The sequence below is a fragment of the Mobula hypostoma genome, chromosome 26 (assembly GCF_963921235.1).
Source record: "Mobula hypostoma chromosome 26, sMobHyp1.1, whole genome shotgun sequence".
Classification (NCBI taxonomy): Eukaryota; Metazoa; Chordata; class Chondrichthyes; order Myliobatiformes; family Myliobatidae; genus Mobula; species Mobula hypostoma.
Window position 1 is genome coordinate 31798534 of NC_086122.1, and position 19740 is coordinate 31818273.

Below are 19740 nucleotides of genomic sequence, written 5' to 3' on the forward strand. Positions count from 1 at the left end.
AGAAGCAGAGTTCAAAGTAAATGAATTATTATATTATACAATTAATGCATACAGCAGAGGGTAGATATCTCCCCTTAGAATTTTACTCATCTTTTTTTTTTCCACTTAGCTTCCTGCCAGAGGCAGAATAGCTTACTTGTCTCTCTAGTAGACAGACAGACACAGCAGTCTGTGCTGGTGTTTATGTTCCACACGAGTCTCCTTTCACCCAGCTTCATCCTCGGCATTTCCTCCCATTCCGTCCTGCCTCTTGTCCCCGTCCACTTCCTTTTCAAAGCACCAACGTGCTTTTGTGTATCTAATATTTCAGCAATCTTGTCAATATCTTCTTTAATTCAGCATTCCTAGGGCAGGGGGAGTCTGACCAGAGGACACCACCTTGGAATAGAGGGACGTTCATTTGGAATGGAGATGAGGAGGAATTTCTTTAGCCAGAGAGTGGTGAATCTTTGGAATTCGTTGCCGCTGGAGGCCAAGTCATTGGGTGTGTTTAAAGCAGATGATGATAGATTCTTGATTAGTCAGGGCATGAAGGGTTACGAGGAGAAGGCAGGAGATTGGGGCTGAGAGGGAAAATGGATCTGCCATAATGAAATGATCGAGCAAACTCAACGGGCCAAATGGCCTAATTATGCTCCTGTATCTTATGATCTTGTTTTTTGTTGTTTATATAATTCATTATGATTATATATAAAAATACATGAATTGCAGATGTTATCATGTTACCACGTGATACGTGTGCGTCTCACTTAAAATAAACATGAAGTTCGACTCCCATGTCTTCCTTTGAATTAGTTTAATATTTTGAAGTTACAAAACATAACATTCTGTTGTATGGCTTTAACTCATAAAATGAAATATAAAGAAATGTTTGCAGTCAATAAGTCCATAAGATATAGGAGCAGAATTAGGCTATTTGGCCCATGGAGTCTGCTCTGCCATTTCATCATGTCTGATACACTTCCCTCTCAGTCCCAGTCTCCTGCCTTCCCGCCGTATCCCTTCATGTCCTGACCAATCAAATATCGATCAACCTCTCCCTTTAATATACATCAAGACTTGGCCCCTACAGCTGCCTGTGACAAAGAATTCCACAGATTCACCATTCTCTGGCTAAAGAAATTCCTCCTCATCTCCATTCTACAAGGACCGCCCCCCTACACTGAGGCTGTGTTCTCTAGTCTTAGACTCTCCCACCACAGGAACCATCCTCTGCACATCCACTCTATCAAGGCCTTTCACCATTCGATAGGTTTCAATTAGCTCGCACCTCAATCTTCTAATTCTAGTGAATAGAGGCCCAGAATCATCAAACGCTCTTCACATGACAAGCCGTTCAATCTTGGAATCATTTTCATGAACCTCCTTTGAACCCTCTCCAGTTTCTAAGATTAGGGGCCTAAAACTATACACAATACTCCAAGTGAGGCCTCACCAGTGCTTTATAAAGTCTCAACATTACATCCTTGCTTTTATATTCTAGTCCTCTTGAAATAGATGCTAACATTGCATTTGCATTCCTCACCACAGACTCAAGCTGCAAATTAATCTTTAGAGAATCCTGCACGAGGACTCCCAAATCCCTTTGTGCCTCAGATTTTTTATTTTCTCTCCATTTAGAACATCTTCCCAACCACTGAGATCAGACTAACTGGCCTATAGTTTCCTTTCTTCTGCCTTCCTTCCTTTTTGAAGAGTGAAGTGATATTTGCAATTTTTCAGTGTTCTGGAACCATTCCAGAATCTAGTGATTCTAGAATGATCATTGCTAATGCCTTCACACTCTCTTCAGTCACCTCTTTCAGAACCCTGGGATATACACTATCTCATCCAGGTGACTTCAGACCATTCAGTTTCCTAAGTACCTTCTCCCTAGTAATGGTAACTTCACACACTTCATGCCCCCTGACACCTGGACTTTCCACCATACTGCTAGTGTCTTCCAAGTGACGATTGATGCGAAATATTTATTCAGTTCATCCGTCATTTCCTTGTCCCCCATTACCACCTCTCCAGAATCATTTTCCATCGATCCGACATCCACCCTTGCCTCTCTTCTACACTTAACATTTCTGAAGAAACTTTTGGTATCCTCGTGAATATTATTGGCTAGCTTATTTTCATATTCCATCTTTACCTTCTTTTTAAATCTTTTTATTGAATAAGTATACAAAAAGGTAAGCCATATAAACATTAATACAATGTTAAAATATAATAAAATTCCAGAAGGTATCAATCATCTTTACCTTCTTAATGACTATTTAGTTGCTTTTTGTCAGTGTTTAAAAGTATCCCAATCCTGGGCCGGTTGGTGGCGCAATAACATCGGTGACGGACCCGGGAGCGGAGGTTCCCGGGTTCGAATGCAGTCGGGTCCACTCCCGAGTACGCTTTCCATCCATGCCGGGTTGAGTGTCGAGATCGCAACTCGACCTCGTAAAATAAAGGGAAAAAGACTGTGAAATGTCTGTGTGAGGGGTGGCGTGTCACAGTCTCTCTCTCGCTCTGTGCCTTGGAAAAGCCATGAAAAAGACATCATCACGGACGCACACACGCAGGCACACACGCCAAAATAAATAAATAAAAGTATCCCAATCTTCTAACTTCCCACTAATTTTTGCTCTATTATATGCCCTCTCTTTGGCTTTTATATTGGCTTTGACTTCCTTTGTTAGCCATGATTGTGTCATCTTGCCTTTAGAATAATTCCTCCTCTTTGGGTTGTATATATCCTGTGCTTTCCGAATTGCCGCCAGAAATTCCAGCCGTTCCTACTCTGCCATCATCCCTGCCAGTGTTCTTCTCCAAACAATTCTGGCCAATACCTCTCTCGTGCCTCTGTAATTCCCTTTGCTCCACTCTAATACTGATACACCTGACGTTAGCTTCTCCTGCTCAGATTTCAGGGTGAATTTGATCATATTATGATCACTTCCTCCTCAGGGTTCTTTTACCTTAAGCTCTCTAATCAATTCCAATTCATAGCACAACACCTAATCCAGAATAGTTGATCCCCCTAGTGGATCAATCACGAGCTGCTCTAAAAAGCCATCTCGTTGGCATTCTAGAAGCTCCCCCTCTTGAATCCCGTACCAAACCGGTTTTCCCAATCTACCTGCATATTGAAATCCCCCCCATGACTATTGTAACAGTGCCCTTTTGGCATGTACTTTCTATCTCCCGTTGTAACTTGTAGATCACATCCTTACTACTGTTTGAGGATCTGTATCTAACTCCCATCAGGGTCTTTTTACCTTTGCAGTTCCTTAGCTCTATCTACATTGATTCTACACCTTCCGAACCTCCATCACTTCTTTCTAATAACTACATTTGCCAACAGAGCCTTACCAGCTGCTCTGCCTTCCTGCCTGTCCTTTTGATACAACGTATATCTTTGAACATTAAGCTCCCGGCTATAACCTTCTTTCAGCCCTGATTTAACCATGATGCCTCTAACTTCATACTAGCCAATCTGTAACTGTGCTACAAATTCATCGGCCTTATTCCGTATTCTGCACACATTCAATTAGAGCACCTTTAGTCCTGTATTCACTTTTTTTGATTTTGTCCACCATTTATGTTGCAATTCATCCTGTTGACTGTAATTTTGCCCAATCATCAGCCTGTCCTTGCTAGGAGTCTCACTACACATTATCTTAGTTTGTAAACCAACTACCTCATCTTCAACACTATCACTCCAGTTCCCATCCCCCGCCAAGTAGTTTAAACCCACTCAAACAACTCTAACCAACCTGCCCACAAGGGTATTGGACCCCTTGGGTTCAGCTGTAGCCCACCCCTTTTGTATGGGTAATTCCTTCCCCAGAAGAGATTCCAATGATCCATAAATCTGAACCCCTGCCCCCTGCACCATTTCCTCAGCCACGCATTCACCTGCCAGATTATCCTATTCTTACCCTCACGGACATGTGGCACGGACAGCAATCCAGAGGTTACAACCCTGGAGGTCCAATTACTACCCTGGAATAAGAACCTTATGTCCTTGGAACATTTTAATGTTTCATATTCTGAATAATTATACCTGAGTGAATTACAACATTGGCATTTAAAATGAACAGGAATTCAGAACAAGAAAATTTAGCGCCATCAGCAAAATCTTTTACACAGCCTGGAATGGAAACACCAATGCCCTTGAAGAAAAAATCCTACCGAATGGAGTGGATTCCGCCCAGTTCATCACTGGTAAAGCCCTCCCCACCATTGAGCACATCTACATGAAATGTTGTCGTAGGAAAGCAGCATCTATCATCAGGGACCCCCACCACCCAGGACGTGCTCTCTTTACACTGCCGCCATCAGGAAGAAGATACAGGAGTCTCGGGACTCACAGGGCTAGGTTTGGGAACAGTTATTACCCCTCAACCATGAGGCTCTTGAACCAAAGGGGGTAACTACACTCAGCTTCACTTGGCTCATCATTGAAATGTTCCCGGAAACAATGGGCTCATTTTCAAGGACTCTTCATCTCATGCTGTTGGTATTTATTGCTTACTTAATATTATTATTGTTTATTCTTTTTGTATTTGCACGATTTGTTGTCTTTTGCAAACTTATTGAACACTCACGTTGGGTAGTGCTTCGTTGATTATGTTATGATTATTATTCTATAGATTTATTGAGTATGCCCACAAGAAAATGAATCTCAAGGTTGTATACGGTGACATATATGTACTTTGATAAGATATTTGCTTCGAGCTTTAAAGTTTTGTAACAGCTTTAATGGCAATCTGTCAGCCACAAAATTCCCATTATTCTCCAGGTTGCTGAGGATGCCAAGTTATTAGGTATATTTAAGGCAGAGGCTGACAGATTCTTGATTAGTCAGGGCATGAAAGGATACGGGGAGAAGGCAGGAGATTGGGAAATTGGTTCAGCCATGATGAAAAGACAGAACGAACTTAATGGGCCAAATGGCCTAATGCTGCTCCTATATCTTATGGTCTCTTGACTCTCGTGATCATAATCGTATCTTGCATACACGCTAAGCATATTTAAGTTAGAAACAGACCACAGGAGCAGGAGTAGTCCTTGAAACACTTCAAATCTGCTCCATTATTCAAAATAATCCTCTGTCTCAAAGCCATATTCCTGTTCTCACCCCTTAATTTTTCTTGCCTTTCATGTCTAGAAGTCCATGTATTTCCTTCTTAAATTCTTTCAGCAACTCAGCATCCATTCCTTCTGTGGTGGAGAATTCCACAAATTCACCACATTCCAAGTGAAGTGATTTCTCCTCACTTTACTTCCCAAAGTCTCACTCCCTGTCTGGAGATTGTGACCACTCGTGCTCTTCATTACACCAGCCCAACTAGGGGTACATACTCTCTGTGTCTCGTCTGTCCAGCCTTGTCACAATTCTATATTTTTCTAGGAGTCCCCTTTTATTCTGCTAAATTTCAGTGAACACAGGCCAGGTTAATCCAGTCTCTCCTCATACTCGCCAAGAAACAGTCTGATCAACTTTTGCTGCATGCTCTCTCTGTCGGGCACATCCTTCTTTAGGTAAGGAGACACCCTTCACACAGTTCCCCAGGTGTGCTCCTGCCCTTTTTAAACATAGCAAAACATTTCCTCTGCTCAAAGCAGTCAACCTTGCGAATGTGGAAAAAGAAAGTCCTTAAAGGCCAGGACTCTTTCAGGGAATTTCAGTTTGGTTCGCAAAAGACTCCGACTTGCCTTGAAGGAGCACCACACCATTTGGAAGAACTATTTTTGGATGCAACATTCGACTTAGGTAACGTCTGCTGTCATAAAATATCCAAGGGATCTATTTAAAGAACAACACAATCATTCTGCTTGTTCCCAAAAAACATTTATCCCAGAACTAGTTTCGCCAAAACCGATTATCAGGTCATCTGTCTCATTGGTACTGCTGGGACTTTGCAGTGTATAAATTGAAATAATTTAGCCTTACAGTGACTGGACTTCCAAAATATTTTGTTGTCTACAGGCTACCATGAAGAAGTTGAGATCAAGGAAGGTACTGCATAAGTGTTTTATCATTTATTTCTAAAAGGTCAAAGTTCAAAATAAATTTTATTATCAAAATATATATGTGTCACCATATACAACCCTGTGATTCATTTTCCTGTGGGCATACTTAGCAAATTTATAGAATAGTAACTGTAACAAGATCAATGATAGATTAGCCAGAGTGCAGAAGACAACAAACTGTGCAAATGCAAATATAAATAAATAGCAATAAATAATGACAACATGAGTTAAAGAGTCCTTAAAGTGAGATCATTGGTTGTGGGAACATCTCAATGGACGGGCAAGTGAGTGTAGTTATCCCCTTTTGTTCAAGAGCCTGATGGTTGAGAGATGGTAACTGTTCTTGAACTGGGGGTGCAAGTCCTGAGGCTCTTGTACCTTCTACCTGATGGCGGCAGTGAGAAAAGAGCATAGTAGTACACCATTTATGTTGCTACTTGTTTAAAGGTTTGTGAATTTCAAAGTATGATGATTTTCTTTTTATAAGCGCTTGCAGGTTTGGAATATTATTCATTTTATTTGTTACACTTGAACTATTTGCTTTATGAAAGACTAATATTTTCCTACTTGAGATGTCAAGCTTTCATTCCATGTCTGAGTTTCTTTGGAAATCTCCAAATGTCTGGTACTACCACTGTATTTAATGAGCTGTGAATAACTTAATCCACCACTTTACTTTCTAAAATCCTCATTTCCTCAGGCATTCTTGGATGCAGTTCCTCTGGTCTTGTCCTATGAATATTAATTTCATGGGCTCCAGTTCTTTTAAAGACCATTTTGATCAAATTTTCTCTTGTTTACAACTCATCAGGTACACCAGAAGAACGTTCTAATCCTCTTGCATTACAAAAGCTTAGTTTAAGAAAAACATTCCTAATTGTTCTCATCCATTTGACATTCCTTCGTTGAAATATCCACTTGTACTTTGCTTGCCACAACATGCATAAATGATTTGTAAAATTCTCCCTAATATTCCATGCAATGCAGCCAACTAGTTTTCGCATTAGATCAAATGCTGTAAATACTGACTGTATGTTTGTCTTGTGAGTTGAAAAAAAACCGGCAATATAATTGTTGCCGTCAGAGTGTCTCGGCCTGAAATGTCAACAGTTTGTACATCCAGGAATTAATATGTCGCCCCATGTTCATGAGGCACCATGGTAGCTTAGTAGTTAGCACAACACTTGACAGTACAGGCGGCCCTGGTTCAACTCCTGACGTTGCCTGGAAGGAGTTTGTACGTTCTCTCCGGGACCGCACGGGTTTCCTCCGGGTGCTCCGGTTTCCTCCCATGGTCCAAAGGCGTACCAGTTGGTAGGTTAATTGGTCATGGTAAATTGTCCGGTGATTAGATTTGGGTTAAATCAGGAGTTGCTGGGCAGCACAGTTCGAAGGGCCAGAAAGGCCTGTTTTGTACTGCATGTCAATAAATAAACAAAAAAAAAACTCTATGGATGCTAGCCAGTTCCTCCAGCAAATTGTGTGTGTTACTTTGGATTTCCAGCATCTGCAGGCTTTCTTGTGAACATACTCACTTATATCTCTCATTATATTTTGTCTTCTGTTGTTACATGTTATGCGGGGGGGGGGGCAACATTCTGTTGTGATCTCCATATCTTCCCTGAAGCCATCAAATGCAAACTCTGCGTGCCTGATTCTACACTGGTTATAAATATCACCCTTGAACTAGTGTCAGGACATCTGGGAGACAAATAGTCATATCTCAGGAAATCTTCTTGTACCAAACTGTTACTTAAATCGGTAAAACAAATAATTTCGTTTTCAATTGGGTTCATCATTATTAGCCTGTCTTATGCACTTCCCTTATTTGATGTTGTGATGTTGGCTGAGTTTGACAATTAGCTTGCCAACATTTCATCATCAGTTGAGGTGACGTCCTCAGTGAACAGTTGCTGGCGTTTCTCTCTGGGAGCGCTCGCGTTTATATAGTCCCCTGTTCACTTGGCTCGGTCCTGATTGGCTAACCTTCGGTCGACCTTTGAATTCTATTGGCTCTCATTTCTTTGGCTCTTAGAGGTTCGTAGATGGCAAGCGAACGGGGTTGGGGGGGGGCGGCAGTGGGGCCTATATAAATGCAAGTGCTCCCAGAGAGAAACACAGACAACTGCGCACTGGGGATGTCACCTTGGCTGGTGGTGAATCGTCTGCAAGCTAATTGCCAAGCTCGGCGAACACCGCAACATCAAACGCCTCAACCCAAGCTACCAACATTCACCACCATCCTAAACTTCTCCAATTTACATTATGAAGACACGCAGTCCTCTTCTATTGTCATTTAGTAATACATACATTAAGAAATGATACAATATTTCCTCCGGTGTGATATCACAAAACACAGGACAGACCAAGACTGAAAAAACTGACAAAACCACATAATTATAACATATAGTTACAACAGTGCAACAATACCATAACTTGATGAAGAAGTCCATGAGCACAGTAAAAGTTCAAAGTCTGTCAAATACAGAAACATAGAAAATAGGTGCAGGAGTAGGCCATTCGGCCCTTCGAGCCTGCTCCGCCATTCAGTATGATCATGGCTGATCATCCAACTCAGAACCCTGCACCAGCCTTCCCTCCATACCCTCTGATCCCCGTAGCCACAAGGGTCATATCTAACTCCCTCTTAAATATAGCCAATGAACTGGCCTCAACTGTTTCCTGTGGCAGAGAATTCCACAGATTCACCACCCTCTGTGTGAAGAAGTTTTTCCTAATCTCAGTCCTAAAAGGCTTCCCCTTTATCCTCAAACTGTGACCCCTCGTTCTGGACTTCCCCAACATCGGGAACAATCTTCCTGCATCTAGCCTGTCCAATCCCTTTAGGATTTTATACGTTTCAATAAGATCCCCCCTCAATCTTCTAAATTCCACGAGTATAAGCCTAGTTCATCCAGTCTTTCATCATATGAAAGTCCTGCCATCCCAGGAATCAATCTGGTGAACCTTCTTTGTACTCCCTCTACGGCAAGGATGTCTTTCCTCAGATTCCCACATCTCCCACAGACGGGTGAGGAATTCCTCCACAACTCAGCATTTTAGAAAGAAAATCAAATGAACTGATTCTCAGCCACGATCCTTCCTTTATTTACTCCACAAAACTTTTGTATCGCTGTTTATTCTGAGGCCAAGGATTTACATAGTTTCATGCTTCAGATTAGAGTTGTATAGTGTCAAAGATTACTGATCGCTTCCTGTCCTAACACCGTTTTTTTCCCAATTCTAAAAAAAAATATTTTGGATTCAGATTACTGGACATCCCTGGGTAACAAACTGGTTCTATTTTTACAGATGTCCAAAAGTCAATTTTGACATCAGGTAAAAAAGTAGACAAAAGTAGCCACTTCTCTACAATACTTTAATGAATGGCATCAAAAATAAAAATTAAAAGCAATGATAAGAAAGGATAATTATGAAAAATCAAGAGGGAGGGAGAGGGGGAAAAGAGGAGAGGGAAAGGGAGAGAGAGAGGGAGGGGGAAGGGAGGAAAAAAGTAAGGGAGGGAGAGAGAGAGAGAGAGATTAGTGGTGCTGTCATAGGATATATATACAGTTCATCAGACTTGTTCGTATGTAGGTTGTCATTGCCAGGGGTGATAGTGGGGTTAAGATCCCATTATCTATTAACTGCTCCCAATGCATTTCAAGTAATCTCCTGGCATTCATGTGTGGTTTAGCTACTAAACCGGGCTGAACCATTTCTACTGACAGGAGAAGGGACAAAGGCAGGTTACCGGCGCCTTAAAACCAGTCATTTCAGGCAGACGAGTCCCATCAGCCGTGGTTGACAGCTCATTTAGGAGAAGGAAAACTCTGATCTCAAACCTGTGCTGACTTGCAGCAATACCCACTCATGGGGAAGGCTTCAGGAGTGAACCCTGAGGGAAAAATACAGAGCTGGAGTCCCTAAGATAAACCTATGTTGAATTCAATGCTGACAGGAAACTCCTGCGATGTTGCTGGTCCCAAACTGTTTTGGTCTCTGTCGCTCATTTGGATTCATCAACTGTGTGGAGAGGGGCAAAAGTTAGCTTTCCATATTGTACTACCCTGGCATGCATTTGACACAGTATCATCCATGGTTGACCTTGACCAACAGAGGGCCTCTTCCTCCTATTTAGTGAATGTACGTTAGTCAGCCATTTTTAACTCGGAGATGACCGGTATTGATTTGATGTCTTTATATCCACATTTAGGTCACAATAAGGCCCATGATGGTCACCCCCTTCACACGAAAATTTTCACTGAAAATCACCCCAGCTCAGAGGTGGAAGATGCTCACACATGAGGTTCAAAAGTTCAAAGCGTCAAAGGTTCATTTATCATCAAAATATTTATGCAGTATACAACTCTGAGATTCGTCTTCTCCAGATAGCCACGAAACAAAGAAAACCATGGAGCCCGTTGAAAGAAAGCCATTCACCACCCTCCCCCCGCACAAAGAAGAAACAAAAACTCACAAATCCAAAACCCCAAGAACTCCCCCCCACACACACAAAAGAACTAACAAATCACTCCACACAGAAAACAGCAAAAAGGACATCAAACCCCAAACCCCCAACCCCTGACAGGCCAATTAGCAACAAAAAAAAATTAGCAAAGACGCAGAAAATTGAAGGAGATCAATAAGAACTACAGTTCGTTTGAACTAAGTTAGTTCACAGTCCAATCCGTAAATCTCAGAATTTTGATAACATCCTCTGACAGTGTCAGGGAGAGCGACCACTCGAACACAGCGGCCTACCTAGGAGAGTGGCCGCTTGAACACCACGTCAGAGGAGACCGACCACTTGACCACACGCTCCCCTCCGCATTCGCCTCAGTGCTTCGTTCTTCCTCGATGATTTAGGCCAAGATGGTGGTCAAGAAGTCAGTGGTGCAGATGTGACCTCAAGTTTTGCTGTTACAATAAAGGTGCTGGAATTGAATGGTAATTCCACCGTAACTGTATCGCTATTTCCACATCTGCTGCCTGCCCCCAAACCCAGCCGAGCGTCTCTCCCAAAGCTCCAAACAAACTTGAGGTTTTACTCTTTAGTTGCATGAGCAGTTGTTAAAATCTCAAAATTGATGAAGTGTATGAAATGTTTTATCAAGCTAGGTATATCCAAACAGTGGCACTTTTTTAATGGAAAATCTCTTGGGTTCCCCTTAGGTTTACTCAGTTGGTAAGGCTATAAGAGACTGTAAAGTTGCTGAGATTATACAATGTTAGGAGTGGGAGGGTTTGACACATCTGGAGAAGAAGGAGTCAATTTGTTTCGCAGCTGTTTCTCCTGCAGATGAAACCATCTGCACCATAATCAAGGAAAGTTTACCGTCAAGAAAGTAAAGGAGAAAATGCACAGGATATTTGAAAAAATGGTACTTTGTAATAAAAATGGTATCTTTCATAAACAAACTCATCAGGTCAGGCAGCATCTGTGGAAATGGATAAACCGTCGACGTTTCAGGCCAAGACCCTTCTTGAGGACTGGGAAGGAAGAGGGGAAGCTGCCAGAATAAAAAGATGGGGGGGAGGAGAAGGAGGATATCTAGAAGGTGATAGGTGAAGCTGGGTGGGTGGGAAAGGTCAAGGGCTGGAAAGGAAGGAGTCTGATAGATGAGTGTGGACCATGGTAGAAAGGGAAGGAGGAGGGACACCAGGGGGAGGTGATAGGCAGGTGAGAAGAGGTAAAAGGCCAGAGTGGGGAATAGAGGAAGATGGGAGGGGGAGGGATTTTTTTTACTGGAAGGTGAAATCGATATTAATGCCATCAGGCTGGAGGCTACCCAGATGGGATATAAGGTGTTGCTCCTCCACCCAGAGGGTGGCCTCATCTTGGCACAAGAGGAGGCTGTGAACCAACATATCGGAATGGGAATGGGAATGGGAATTAAAATGTTTGGCCACCAGGAAGTTCTTTCATAAATACTTACAAGTATCACTTCCATTTCTGCTCTGCTGGAGGTAAGATTAAAATTCTCCTTTATGACTGATAGTTCTCACAACCTATTTTAAACTCTTCGTCTCTTCACTCAAGGTTAAAATAGCAGAACAAGTGCCACACGAGTCCTTACACCTCCTCCCTCACTACCATTCAGGGCCTCGAACAGTCCTACCAGGTGAGGCGACTCTTCACCGGTGAACCTGTTGGCGTCATCTACTGTATCCGGTGCTCCCGGTCTCACCTGCTGTATATCAGGGAGACCTGACGTGGATTGGGAGAATGCTTCACCGAGCACCTATGCTCCGTCTGCCGGAAAAAGTGGGATCTCCCAGTGGCCACCTATTTTAATTCCACTTCCCTTCTCATTCCGACATGTCAGGCCCTCCTGATGAAGGGTCTCGGCCCAAAACATCGACTATTCCTTCCCATCCAGCGATGCTGCCTGACCTGCTGAGTTTATGAGCGTTACTCAAGATTTCCAGTATCTTCAGTATCTCTTGTGCCTAAGGTTAAAATTTATTACCATTGAATTCAATTGCCATTCGTAAGTTACTGCCGGAGTCCAGCCTACTCCTGGTGGTGAAGGAACCTGCACAGAACAAAGGGACAAGGACTTTCGTTGTTTCGGCCTGCTGACGATGAAGGAACAGCGATACTTTTTCAAGTCAGGACGTGGTTATGTTCCCGTGCTCCGGCTGTCACGATAGCCGCTGCTACTGGTTTGGGAGTTTTCTGGTGCTGTCCTTGTGCGCTGGATGTCACGATGGCCGATGCTGCTGGTTTGGGAGTTTTCTGGTGCTGTCCTTGTGTGCCAGACATCACGATGGCCGATGCTGCTGGTTTGGGAGTTTCTGGTGCTGTCCTTGTGCGCTGGACGTCACGATGGCCGATGCTGCTGGTTTGGGAGTTTCTGGTGCTGTCCTTGTGTGCCAGACATCACGATGGCCGATGCTGCTGGTTTGGGAGTTTCTGGTGCTGTCCTTGTGCGCCGGACGTCACGATGGCCGATGCTGCTGGTTTGGGAGTTTCTGGTGCTGTCCTTGTGCGCTGGACGTCACGATGGCCGATGCTGCTGGTTTGGGAGTTTCTGGTGCTGTCCTTGTGTGCCAGACATCACGATGGCCGATGCTGCTGGTTTGGGAGTTTCTGGTGCTGTCCTTGTGCGCCGGACGTCACGATGGCCGATGCTACTGGTTTGGGAGTTTCTGGTGCTGTCCTTGTGCGCCGGACGTCACGATGGCCGATGCTGCTGGTTTGGGAGATGTTGTCGAAGAAGCCTTGGAAAGTTGGGGCAGCTCATTCTACAAATATTACACAACACAAATGGAATTTTTGCTGATTTAGTTCATAGCACCTGACTTAATGGAAAAGCCAATATAAAGATTGTTTTATATTCTTCCTGATCTACATCAAATGATAAAAACAAATGTAGAAATACTTGGAACAATAAATGTAGTCCTGAAGGATTTCTTTGCTCATTAAAGTAATTCAGATTGATTCAAACCCGAAATCCTGTATTTTTATAAGGCAAGTACTGAAGGATGTAAGATAAATAGATTGTGCTTCAGTTATTTTGAAATTATACTTTCTTTACTTTGTCTCAGTAAAGTAATTCTTCACTAAAACAACTGAATATCGGTTGCTAGTCATTAACGTAACTGGACCCATTTTAAAATCTTGAATGGTTCTTCACTGAGGGATAAGAGAACCATATAAAGACAGCTCATAGCAGTTCCCCTGTGGGAGCCCGTTTACACTGTAAGGGCTGTGTTTGTGTGTCTGACTTCATTTCCATATGCTTTCAGTTCCTTCCACGTGCAACTTCAATCATCTTCCCCCCAGCACCGTTGACCAGAAATGTGCTGCCCATCTCACAAGTGATGAGACCGCCACTGGAGACTCGCGGATGCTCATTTCATCATCACAACCTTGTACCGTGACTTCATCAGGTCTTATTCTCCCTATGTTGATTTGTATCGCTTCACACTAAATCAACAGCCGCTTGGCACTGAAAAATTACTAAAATTCAGATCATTAAAATGCAGATTACTAAACCTCAGATATTTAAACCTCAGGTTATCATTTGCATTTCTCACATCATGTGCTACTTATCCAAGCTAACTATTTACTGTAGCATAGTGGTTAGCACAATGCTTCACAGTACAGGCAACCCAGGTTTGATTCCTGCCCTGGCTGTAAGGAGTTTGTACGTTCTGTCCGTGACCGTGTGGGTTTCCTCCAGATGCTCCTGTTTCCTCCCACAGTCCAAAGATGTAACAGTTGTTAAGTTAATTGGTCATTGTAAATTGTCTCATGATTATGCTAGGGACAAATCGGGGATTGCTGGTAATCGTGGCTCGAAGGGCCAGAAAGGCCTATCCTGTGCTGTTAATCAATCGCTCAATCAATAGATAAATAAATAAACAAATAAATGGGCAAATAAATACATGGATAGATACATAAATAAATGAACAAATTAATTAATCAATAGATATTAAACTGATAAATAAATAAACCGATAGATAGATAGATAAATAGGCCAGCAGCTAGCGATGAATAAATAAGATCTGTTGGAGCTCTCGCAGACATGCAGTTTGACAATGAAGTTGACCTGTTGTTTGGATCACTTTAAAAGACTATTGCTGTCTGAAGATTTGGGTATTTTTTGAGATAGCTTTACAATGAAACATATTGCTATTGTTACTGGAGAAAAAGTTTCACGTCGTCTTTCATTTATGTGCATTGGAATTGTTAGCTTCCTATGAAAAATGTAGCAAACTAAACAATTATTTCAAATACGCTTCTTCATTACTTTGCTGGGCGAAACAGGATGGCCTGGATGGCCTGTGCAGTGCCGTAATGTCTGTTTATTTATTTATTGAGATACAGTGTGGATTAGGCCCTTCCAACCCTTTGAGCCCTGGATCTCCCCCTCCCCCTCCCACTTTCAAATCTCTTACTAGCTCTTCTTTCAGTTAGTCCTGACGAAGGGTCTCGGCCCGAAACATCGACTGTACCTCTTCCTAGCGATGCTGCCTGGCCTGCTGCGTTCATCAGCAATTTTTATGTGTGTTGCTTGAACTTCCAGCATCTGCAGATTTCCTCGTGCCCTCTTGATCTCAAACCTCCGCTGCCTTGCGGCTATACCCACTCATATGGAAGGCTTCAGGAGTAAACGCTGAGGGAAAAATCCGGAGCTGGAGTCCCTAAGGCAGTCCTACATTGAGTTCAATGCTGACTGGCAACTCCTGTGACGCTGCTGGTACCAAACTGTATCAGTCTCTGCCGTTCCTTTGGGTTCATCAGATGTGTGGAGAGGGGGAGCTTGCTACATGGGCAACAACTTGCTCTCCATATCGCACTGACCAGGCTTGCATATCTCGACAGCGAGGACGCAGTATCCATGGTCAACACTGACTGACGGAGGCCAAGGACAATATATTTACTGTAAGTCAGTTCCTTTTTCTGTATTTATCATTGTATTGCATTGTACTGCTGCTGCAAAGTTACCAAATTTCACAACATATGCCAATGATATTAAACCTGATTCTGATTCTGACATAAATTATACCCCTTGTGAGGGATTCAGCAAACGGCAGAACATAAATTTAACCCCCTCAGAGGGCTTCGGAAATGATTCTGAAAGAGGGAATACAGGTGATCAGAACCATTGCTTTACCTGGCTCAAATTCAAACATCTTCCTGTCGCTCGAAAGAGTAGAATTTTTATTACAATTCATTTTCTAGCAACCTCTCTGTGCAACTATAAAGCAAGTAATATTCCCCAAGACAAGAAGTGTGCATTTGGACTATAGAGTCAGAGCTACGCAACATGGAAACAGGACCTGTGGCCCAACTCATTCATGCCAAGCAAGATACCTATCCAAGATAGTCCCATTTGCCTGTGCCTGGACTATATCTAAACCTCTTCTATCTATCTATCTATCTATCTATCTATCTATCTATCTGTCCAAATGTCTTTGAAACTTGGAAATTATATCAGCCTCTACAGCTTCCACTAGCAGTTCACTCTGTTTACTCAGTGACCTCTTGTGTGAATAAAGTTGTCCCTCAGGTCCTTTCATGCCTTCCTCTTCTCACTGTAAACTGGTATCTTCTCACTGTAGATTCCCCTACCCTCTATTTATGGTCTATCTTTAATATTCAGGTGGTGGGGTGGATATACATCTCTACCAAAGGAGGTGTAAGGTGCTCCAACCCTCCGCCAGCCTGCAGGTCACCCTTGGGCAAGGTGTATCACCTACTTAGCCCCCAATCAGGGTCATGTGAAGCCATGGGAGCAGGTGGTGGATGGTCGTACGAGCAGCCGGTGAATATCACAAGCCCTGGTTATGCGACCACTGACGCCAGGCAGACAATCTCTGAAGAGTATTGATAATAGCTGGGGTCACCCATCTTGTTAAAACACTGCCCAGAAGAAGGCAATGGAAAACCACTTCTGAGAAAAAATTTGGTAAGAACATTTGTGGTCGTGGAAAGGCCATGATCGCTCTAATCATATGACATAGCATGTAATGAATAAACATGAGATGTATATAATGAATAAGCATGAGATATATAATGAATAAACATGAGATATATAATGAATAAACATGAGATATATATATAACCATTAGGTACCCCTCAGCCTCCTTCCTCCAGGGAGACAAATCTTGGCCTCGCCTTATAACTCAGGCCTTCCCATTTCAGTAACACTCTGTGAATCCTTTCTGATGACGTGTAGAGACAGATGAAGTTAGTGTTCAAGCACAGTGCAGAATTGGCTTTAGTTTTCAGAGAAATTGGGAAATACTGAATGGCTCAAGTAACAGGAAACAAATTTCAGTTCCGTGTTTGCAGTGATTTCCGGAACACCACGCCTGAACTTGCGGGGAAGACCTGACGGTTTGGAGCTGGGACATTTCCTTTCGTGCCCTGATGCTGAGCATCTTGTGAAATGCAGCAGCAGAGCACATATTCTCAGCAGGTTTTTGCTGCAGTGTTTACCCAGTGAATCAGCACAGAGGAGACTTGGCAAAGCGAAGGCAGGTTCACACATTTCACTTGCGAGGAACAGCTAATGTGGAGTAGGGTGAATCTTTGTTAATGTACTTTTTTAAGTTAATTAAGTTAAATTAAAAAGATTATGTGATTTTGAGAGATGGAATGGCTCACTGCTTTTAATGCTTTGAATGATTTTGATTTCAAATTATTTGACAAATCAAGGTTTTAAATTTAAACTAAAGGCAGGGTCAGGCAGAGAAAGACTGAGACCATGACCTTCGATAGAGTCTTCTCCTCCCGTCAAGGCATTTAGCATCAACTTACCGAGCATCAGCAGATTCACCTGCCTGGGTAGCATCGTTTGGCAGGACAGTGCGACCAAGGATGACATCTAGGGCAGACTCCGCAAAGCTAGAAACATCTTCAGATCAATGGACAGCATATGGGGATCAACCAAGTACAGTGCCCACACCAAGGTGAAGCTGTACCAGAGCGGTGACCTGTCCACATTCTTGTCCGGGTCAGAACGCCGGCACATGACGCAGAACGTCCTTGCCAAGCCGTCGTCATTCCACGTCACGAGTCCCCGGAGGATCCTTCGTATTTTCTGGCCGGGAAAGATCTGCAACCACCCCTCACTCCTTCAGCGTCATCAAGAGGGCATGGCCACAGTCATCATGAGGAAGCAGTGGAGATGGATTGGGCACGTGATGAGAAGAGAGACCAACTCCATCATCAAGCCGACACTTCACTGGACCCCTAAAGGAGGAGGAAATGCAGGAGACCAAAGACAACTTGACGCCATACCGTAGGGATAGTAATGAGGACCCTGAACCCTACTTGGGGCAAAATAGAGAAGATGGCCAAGCACAAGCAGAGGCAGAGGACCTTTACAGCTGCCATAAACACCAACGGCATCACATGCAGTAAGTAAGTAAAGGAATAAAAATGACACAGTCAATAAGACTATGTCCTTAAACATGAACAAACAGTAGGATATTGATAATGTAAGATGTAGCAGGCCTGTTTCCCTTGTATGGTGGCGTGACAGGTGGCAGGGAAGCTGCGTAGCCTCGTCTGTAATGAGGACTAGGCCTCAAGCTGTGGGCTCGCCTGCTGCTGCAGTTCAGGAGTAGAGGAGACACTGGAGGTACAGCAGCGTAGCATCCATGTTCGGTTGGGTGCTGGCCTCTCCCATCGGTGCTGCCCTCCAGTGTTCATTCGATGGAATGACAGGCTAGATTGCACTGGATGCATATTGTAACATCAATTTGCAGGACATGTCACTCAGGGTCTTGGGCTATATATGTGTTTTTTTTTTTGCGTGACTATGTTTTTTCTTAGCTCGCTATTTTGAATGTGCTGTGTATGTTTTGCACCTTAGCCCCAGAGGAACACTGTTTTTTCGGTTGTATTCATGTATGGTGAATGTATTATCCACATTGCTTTGCACAATTCAAACCTGCTCCATATCTGTAAAAGTGAAAAAAAGCTTTCAATGAAGGATACCCACTCCACAAGTGAGGAATGAAATAATATCAAGTTAAAGGACTCCATTTACCACCTCTGCTGACATCCGACCCAGTCGATGTTCACAACTCCAGAGAGTAGACTGCAGCCTGAGGCAGTGACTGACAACCAACAGATGCCAGTAGTTGGTGCCAGTGGACAATGAACATCTTTCGACGTATATCGAATTGTGTTATTTGGAGGCCACATTACATGAAACACAAGTGTTCTTCATTTACTAACATAATATGACCATACAGCCATAAGACTATAAGATATTGGTGGAGAATTAGGCCATATGGCCCATCGAGTCTGCTCTGCCATTTCATCATGGATGATCCATTTTGCCCCTCAGTCACAATCTCCTACCTTCTCACAGTTTCCCTTCATACCAATACTAATCAAGAATCTATCAACTCTGCCTTAAATATACCCAATGACTTGGCCTCCACAGCCTCCTGTGGCAATGAATTCCACAGACTCACCACTCTCTGGCTAAAGAAATTCCTCCTCATCACCATTCTAAAAAGACATTCTATTCTGAGGCTGTGTCCTCTGGTCTTAGACTCCCCCACCATAGGAAACGTCCTCTCCACACCACTCTATCAAGGCTTTTCAACATTTGATGAGGTTATCCCTCATTCTTCTGAATTCCAGTGAGTACAAGCCCAGAGCTATCAAATGCTCTTCAGGTGACAAGCCTTTCAATCCTGGAATCATTTTCATGAACCTTCTTTGAACCTTCTCCAACATTACATGGCACATCGTGCCATTATAATTTTTTTCTCTCTTCCTTTATAAAAAGAAATTTTATAGAACTAAGCTGAGATAATTTCCCTCTAGTCCTGAGGTTGACAAGTGAGTCATTCCACAAGAGTCACTTGAATAGGAAAAGGTTTCCCTTATATTGGTCATGTGTTCTTTCTATCACACAAGTTGCAGTAAATTTGTCATCTATGTGCTCGAATTTCACTTGCTGAGTACAAATCAAGGAGGTTTATGGAGTGCAAAGCGGGTGAATTGTCAAATGAATTACAACCCTGACCTGCTGCTGGAGCAGAGAATGCTGAGGAATCACAGTGTAATAAATTTCAATGTCACAATCGGTCTCTTTGCCCTAAAGATGTATTCTCCATCATTTCAACCTACAATAACTGATGGTAGACATTGAACCTTAAGAAGTTTACATTCTCCTTTCTTTTCCATTCAGTAAAATAATATGCATGCATAACTTTTTGAAATCACCCTGGTATTCTGACACA

General features: G+C 43.0%; 1 protein-coding gene across 3 annotated transcripts in view; it reads right to left on the bottom strand.

Moving 5' to 3' along the window:
* col8a2 (collagen, type VIII, alpha 2) overlaps positions 1-19740 on the bottom strand; it is a 224404-nt gene that overhangs the window by 121956 nt on the left and 82708 nt on the right. The window contains exon 1 of one of the 3 annotated variants that reach the window (XM_063033648.1): positions 2247-2327. The exons of the other annotated variants lie outside the window; for them this stretch is intronic. The gene's annotated coding sequence lies outside the window, so the exon portion shown is untranslated. Of the gene's footprint in view, positions 1-2246; positions 2328-19740 lie in introns of those variants that run through there. 3 annotated transcript variants of the gene reach the window in all.